Genomic DNA, 7,692 nt, shown 5'->3' on the forward strand with positions numbered 1-7,692 from the left:
AAAAGAAAAACAGTTGAAAGTCGCTTAGAGGCAAAACTTCGGTTCTATTTATCCAGCCAAAAAAACACACTAAGTACATCTAGACCGTTAATTTAATCAACCCATACCCTCCCCCAGACCCTGGGCTAATTACACGCCGCGCTCGAAAAAAATATATATATTCACTTCGCGCTCGACACACCGGCTCAGAAGGACGTGACAGCCTGAGACCGAGTACTACATATTCATATTCGGAGACGACGACGCCGCTACTACCAGACTCGAATTCGTCCCGATGTCAATTGCTGCCACGCATGCATATTATAACTTGACACGCAGGCCTCAGTGCCACCGTGTCTGAACCTTGCGACACTTGTCGACAACCTTGCCCGGGCAAGTCCACAAGTCTCGTCTCGAGGGACACCTCGCGTCTCGCACTACACGTGACCTTTTCAACAAAAAGGGCAGCGTTATTATAGCAACTCGATCGATTTGATCGTATGTAACAGTGCATAGACAGATGCAATCGAAATCGGAAGCAAAAGATTAGCAAAAAAGTATCCGACAGAGTCACACACAGCTGTGCCTAGATAACCAAACAAATTGACAAGATAACCAAAATCCTTGAATCTACACACAGCAAATAAACTCAAATGACACAACGAGATGTAAAAGGAGATCACACATATAGTCGATATAAAACTGGCCGCTTCAATCTGAAGAGCAACTAAAACAAAACACGGGAGTGTATCTTGTTCTTTTGAACACTAATGTTATCCACAGCATACACAGACACCACGAAGTTCTTAAGGAGAAAACTAGTTGCTAAAACAAAACACGTTAGTGTACCTTGTTAGCTAATGTTAGCTAGCTGACATTAACCTTAAACATTGCACTCATATTACTCACTGAAACCTTGTAAAGCCGGTCCCGCATGCTGGCTCTTACAGAACCGACTAACTCCCTTTTTCGTGTATGTACAGCTACTCAACATGCCCAGACTTTGTAGTGATTTTCACCTCGTTTTATACTTTTTCGCCTCATTCTGAAAGAAACAGGTGAAATTTGCTAACGTGACGGCCATCTTTGTGATGGTGACGTGTATTGTGCGAGACCAGAGACCTGTAGTTCACTGAGCGGTTTCACACAAAAAAATGTGTAACCTCACAGTTTTACGACACATTTTTTTTTTTTGACTTGCAAAATGTTCTTTTAATTTGACAAACATCATATGTGTCATTCGTGGCACAATTCAAACGGGATCAAAAGATTACTTTTCTCTCTCCATTGACGTCAATGTATAATTTTCCGCCTCCAGGGTCCCATGGGTCGGAAGTAGATGGGCGGGACTTCGCCTCTCTATGCCACTCTCTCAACAGCGCTCTTATTATTGTTGTGACACTCCCGCAGGCATGGCGGACAGAGCGAAGCAATCGAAGGTCTGGGTGCACTTTTAAAAAATGTAGTGGCGATAGTGCAAGGTGCAATCTATGTACTTAATTAGTTGCTTGTAAAGGGGGTAACACAAGCAACTTAATGAAGCATTTGCAAACGAGACACTCGTTGAATCTAAAACGGTGTTAGCGATACTGCTAGTGCTAATGGTGCTAGCGGGCTTAAGCCGCGACGTGTGTAAATGTGACCTGAGCGAAGGCTCGCAGGCAGGTTAGCTGCTGCTGCGCACGGGTAATATGTTTAGTTTACCTGAGTGCAGTCTTGCAGGCACATCACCTTGTCTTTTTTTTGTTTATTAACACTGACAGTGTATTAATGTGAGCTCCTACACCTATAATAATTTGGCCTTTCATTGAATGCTTTATAAACCAGTTAAACTTACAGATGTCATTGTGAATTGGAAAACTGCATTTAAAGGTCAACGTTTCAATGTATGGTTCAGCAATTGTTGGTCGTTTACTAGGAATTGACATATTTTAAGCTCAAATACTTTGTTCTATGTTTAAACCTTTTTGACGTGTTTCAGTTCAGCACATCATTTATTTTGTGATGATTTAAAAGTACAATCCAGAATAATATACGTACTCGCCTTTATCTTTTTGCCATCTTAGCCTTTTGACCAATTTCTTCACATCAAAGTTTTGCATGATGTCACTGTAGGACAATGTTTTAAGGATCTCTTGTCGAGCTAGGTTGTCAGTTTGAAATGTCTGGATGAAGATGTAACTGATTTACAAATGTTAAAAAATGCCTCTTTTCATCCTCTGTCTGAGGGAAAACCCCAAAAAGCATGATAGGGCGAGCCAGGCCCCTTTAAGTTATTTTATTTATTTGTGTCTGCTTCTGAGAAGCTAATGTATAAGTTATACAGTTATTTCTGCAAGAAAATTACAATATAAAATGACTGTTTAATCTTCACATCTTGTATTCATGTCTATAATTTTGAGCACCAAATTATTGAAAAGTATCGATAAGAGTATCGAAAAATACCGATACCGATAAGCAGTACCGGTATCGGTATCGATAAAATCCTAACGATACCCATCCCTATCTATTACTTAATATTCAAATATTTATACATTTGATGAAGAAGGAACAACAAGTACACAAGTAAAACATACAAAAGTCAACATCCGTAATAAAAGCGTCTAACAAGTAACATGTAATAAGAGACGGGACTTTGACAGAACCTTTCAGAAATATCTCTATTTAGTTTAACTTACTGGAATACAATTAGCCGTAGGACAAATATGTCAGTGCCAGATTGATGCCATAGATGATTTTCTGCCAGTTAAATATTCAAAATTATATGTTTTTAGCATGCAAAGTACACGCTTTGCTACAAATAATAAACCTGGAGAATGTAGGCTTGAAAGACTATATCTGTTGCAGACATTTCTGAGAGACATATGCTATCAGCATTAGTATTTTGTTGTATTAGGTCTTAATGTTCAGTTCATTATTTTAGAACATGACACATGTTGATCCAGATCTGCTCTCTGAGTTAGTTCTGTAAAGACAGTCTGAAGGTGATTTCAGTCTCCTGTTAAGCATTTAAGCCGTTCTCTAGCCACCATAAGCCCTGTGTGGCAGTGCTAAAAGAAAAGTGGGCTTCGTTTTATCCTAACTCAGCCTGACAGGTAAAACAGAAGCTGGACAGTATGGAAGCCTGACTCAGTTCTGTGCTTGAAGAGAAAGCTTGGTTACAAAAACAAACATACAAATTATTCCAAAAGTGAATTTCAAGAAAATAACAAGTTCACTTTACATGAAATTAAATGTAAACAATTATTTTCCTTTTTAATGTGTCTGTGTGTATTACATCTTACCTATTCTATACCAATGAAATGATTGTGTTAAGACCAGTTAGTAGTTCAGGTTTGATTCGTTTAGTTTTGAGGGCATTTGGTTAGTATGAAGTATTTCCTTTAGCTTGTGAATGTTTCTGTATAATCCATAAAATTCCTCAAATTATAGATATGTTCAAAAGATACATTTGAAATACTTGATTTTTAGTGTGTAGACCCCTCTTCTCAAGCTTTGTAAAGTTCATCGGGGTGTCTTATTTCATATATCTCTGTTTTGTCTGTATTTTTAAACAGTTTTTGAATAAATGAATTGAAAATAAACAGCAAAACATAAAAGCACAGTATATTAGCAAATAGCCAATATGAATACATTTTCACCCCATGGGAATGTAACCTCTAACCTAGCAGCGTTTTTGTTGTGCTAAATGCACCCTGTGATCTCTATGGTCTATGCCCTTGTTCACCAGCGCTGCGTCACTCATATGTTTACCCCTGTGAACGTGCTTTTCTGTTAGCACTACTTGTATGGTATAGCTGCTATTGACGTTTCTCTCTCCGAGGCCCTTAGGGGCTTCAAACGTGACCTAATCGCACCAGCCACAACACCAGAGCCTCTAACACATTTATGTTGTAGCTACACAATTACCTTTCATAAGGAATCCATTAGCCCCTGTTTATGTTCAGGTGAGAGGAGGAGGATACTGTGGCTGGAGGAACAACAGAATTATAAAAAGAAGGGGCTAATCTGCTATATGTGAATGTCACAAAGCAGATAAAAGTGTTTTTTTCCATAACAGTGATTAAACCTCTGGAAGCACATACATTTCGCCATTGAAAACACCTGGTGTCTGTTAGGTCTTTCCTATTAGAGTCATTGTTTTGTTAAAAATAAGCAGAACACCATGGTTTACCAGACAATGGGAACATTCAAGAGAAAAGACAACAGAGTGGTGAGCTTTATGAATGAAAGGAGAACTCGTAAGTGTGGAGAGGAAATACTGCAGCAATCAGCAGTTACTGCAAAAGATGGGTGGGTTATATAGGATTATTGCTATATTCAATGTAATACAATTGTATCTATATGTCTCTGTAATTCTATGAAATAGTTGTAGTGACACATCTTCTCTCTCTTGTGGATCTCTAGTTATAACAGTGACAGCAGGCTCACGAGGTGAGCTGACCTTTAAGGAGGACCACCAGTTCTTATGAAACAGATGGTCCACTTTAAAAAGGTCAGCCTACCTTAACTGAGCCTTAAGAAAGTCTTGGCTGTTTTCATTCTTCTTATTGAAAAGTATAGATTTGTTTCCATTTTATTGTCTAGAACAGTGATTCTCAAATGGGGGTACGCGGACCCCTAGGGGTACGTTGGGGTACTGCAGGGGGTACGATAGGTTAAAAAAAATAAAAAAGGTTAATTAAAAAAATACCATGCATGATTACAAAAATAATCTTAGTACAATAAGTTAAATAGAAAATACAATTTTATATAAAATATTCCTAGAACCACTAAGGCCTCATATAAACATGTTACATTTGTGTATTGTATTTATAGTTTGTAATAATTCATTTTCATTTTGTTAATTGGTTTGTTAAACATATATTAATTCAATTGAAAAACTCCTTGGAAAAATCTTTTTTTTCATAAATAAAGATGAAAATATTGTTAGTTTGTTGTAATTCAGGAGTTAATAAATCAAACACTGATGGAACATCACTATTGTAATTATTTATATATGCTTTTTCCGTCAAAAATGTCCGGGGTCGGTCAGGGGGTACTTGGCTGAGAAAATGTTTCAAAGGGGGTATATTAATGAAAAAAGTTTGAGAAGCACTGGTCTAGAAGAGCCCATAATTACATGTTTAAATCATATTTGAATAGCTTTTTGTGAGTTGATAAAATTGTAACTGATTGTGATAATCAGACCCACCTTTTTAATTTCAATTTTGATTACATTTGATGTATTCTTGTTATATTCAGTCCTGCATGTATTGCATTCTATTGTTATTAACTGTTTTTGTTAATCACAAAAATATGTGTTGCTCAGTCTATGGACTGGGATTAAGGGTAGCATATATAAATATTAAATATAAATATATATTATATAATAATCTATTATATGATCATTGTTTTTATTTTGTCACTCTTTGTTACCTTTTGTGTATGAAAAGTACTATATAAATAAAGTCTGATGTGATTAAATGGGCAGAAGATATTGTCTCATATTGATCGCATTAAAAGAATATCATCATAGAATGTAATATTGGCATATCTGGAATTGTTGTCAGAAAAATTGAAGTAATACTGCAACAAAACGTGTGGTGTGATTTGAACCCTTATCAAATACGTACTTATTCAACATTCAAGGGAATGAGATTTTCAAATTGTTATTGAACATCGACATCAGAGCAAAACAAACATGATGGGGACTTCCCTACAAATTATCAGCAGCTTAAAAACATCCTTCAGTTAAGCCGGAGCCTCTGTCTTTGAAGGGATTTTGACGAGGGATCATTTAAATCTGACAGCAGTGCAGATCTGTATCCAAATATTTATCTGAACTTTGAAAAACCCCATCTACAGTGATCTGATTTAGGACAAGACCTAGCCAAATATAAGTAAATCACCAACTGTCTGACACCAGTACCCTGTACTACGAAGCCGGATTTTCGCTTAGCGAGGTAACTTCAGGGTTAACTCTGGGTTTCCGGTCCTACGACGCTGGTTCACTTCTTACCAGGGCAGATCTCCATGGTAATTTATGCTGAACACCAAACCTGCTCCAGAGCAGTGAAAGCACAGCCTGCTGACCAATCAGAGCTCAGTCTGCGGAGTTTAAAGCTATCAAGTTCTGTGGGAAATACAGTTTAAACTGCCGTTGCAGGAAAGAGGTCCGGCAAAAATCACCGTCTGTTTGAACGTGAACATTAATAGAATATCACTGCCCATCTTCAGAGCAATCTGACTGTTATTACATTAGCGTTAAGCAATTACTTAAATATCTGCCACAACGTAACCGGAGCAAAGTAACATTACGTACAGTCCGCGACACTGAGTCCAGACGTCGATGTGTCCCTCCCATTATCATTCATATCACATAATCAATCGCATCATATCACACAGGGTATATGCAGGAATCCTGAAGTCAAATTGAATACCTTTTAAGACCTTTTTTAAGACCCTTTCCATACATTTTAAGACCTCATCGCAACTTTGAGTTCTAACCGGTTACATTGGCAACACACTTTACCTCACATTTACTATATTGATTGTAAGATAGCAAAACTAAACAGAGTGCAGCAGACAGACTACTGAAGCCTCCTTTCCACATGAACTTCAACCTCTCTGTGAAGGTCAGGTTTAATGCAGTATGCTGCTTTTTTGGCTTCTGTAGACTCTGTGCTCTTTCATTCCAGTAAAACTCCTCAGAAAACATTAGAAACCAGTATTTGACCAATAAACAAAACAATTGACAAAACTTTGAACAATGAAATATGTTAAACTTTGGTGAGCTTCAGCGGGGTAATGCCATATAGGAGCTCCCTCACAAATACCCAGGGGTTAAATTGGGCTGGGGCTGTCCGGGGCTAAGCCCTGGCACATAGGGCGATGCTTTGACGTCATCACCCTCACACATTTGTCATATGTTTACAAAAAAGGATATATATGTTAAGACTTTTCTCATTCTTAATATAGATTATATTTAGGGTCTATATGTGTTGACTTTACTTTAAAATAGCAGATCTCTGTGACCAGATATAGTTTGGGTTAGACCCCGGCCCCACACGGTAAAACGCATACGCAAGCGCAAAAAAGGCTTCCGTTCACACGCATTCGATTCATTAACGTGTCCGTTCACACTAGACCGCTGGAAATGCTGGAAAAGATGTAGTACATATGTCAGGCCTGTAAGTGGCGCTGCTGCCGCCCGAGATACACCAAAAGCAGCGAAGAAGACCCCGGAGCATGGTTGCCATGGTTGCCCTTCTGTTTATTCTCCGCGGTGGACGGCGTGTTCTCCTGCTGTATCTCTCAGGTAGTCCACCAGCAGATGAAAAACACCCACCTCTCCGCCTCTTCCAAGGAACGAGGGGACCGTGCGGCAGTTTCCGTAAAAAAAATGTTCCGCCGGTCAACATGTCCGTTAAAGTTTAAATCTTCCGTACAAAATTAGAAAAGTGCCGGTCAGAGGTCTTCTTTGTTATTTATTGAGCTTCAAAACAAATTGATAACGACTCTGTTCTCTGTATAATAATATAATAATATTTAATAAACGGTGACTGCCTCTCTTTTCCTCCCCCTCTTCTGACAGCCCAGCAGCAGCAGGAGACGTGGGGAGAGGGAGGCGGGCTCTTTCATCGTTATCAGAAAATGATCATGTAGGGCTTACACACGGAGCCGTTGGACCCCCAGAGCGTTGCGTATGCCGGTCTACCCACCTTGGGACCC

This window comes from Notothenia coriiceps, unplaced genomic scaffold (genome assembly GCF_000735185.1).
Source record: "Notothenia coriiceps isolate Sejong01 unplaced genomic scaffold, NC01 NC01_scaffold00037246, whole genome shotgun sequence".
NCBI lineage: Eukaryota > Metazoa > Chordata > Actinopteri > Perciformes > Nototheniidae > Notothenia > Notothenia coriiceps.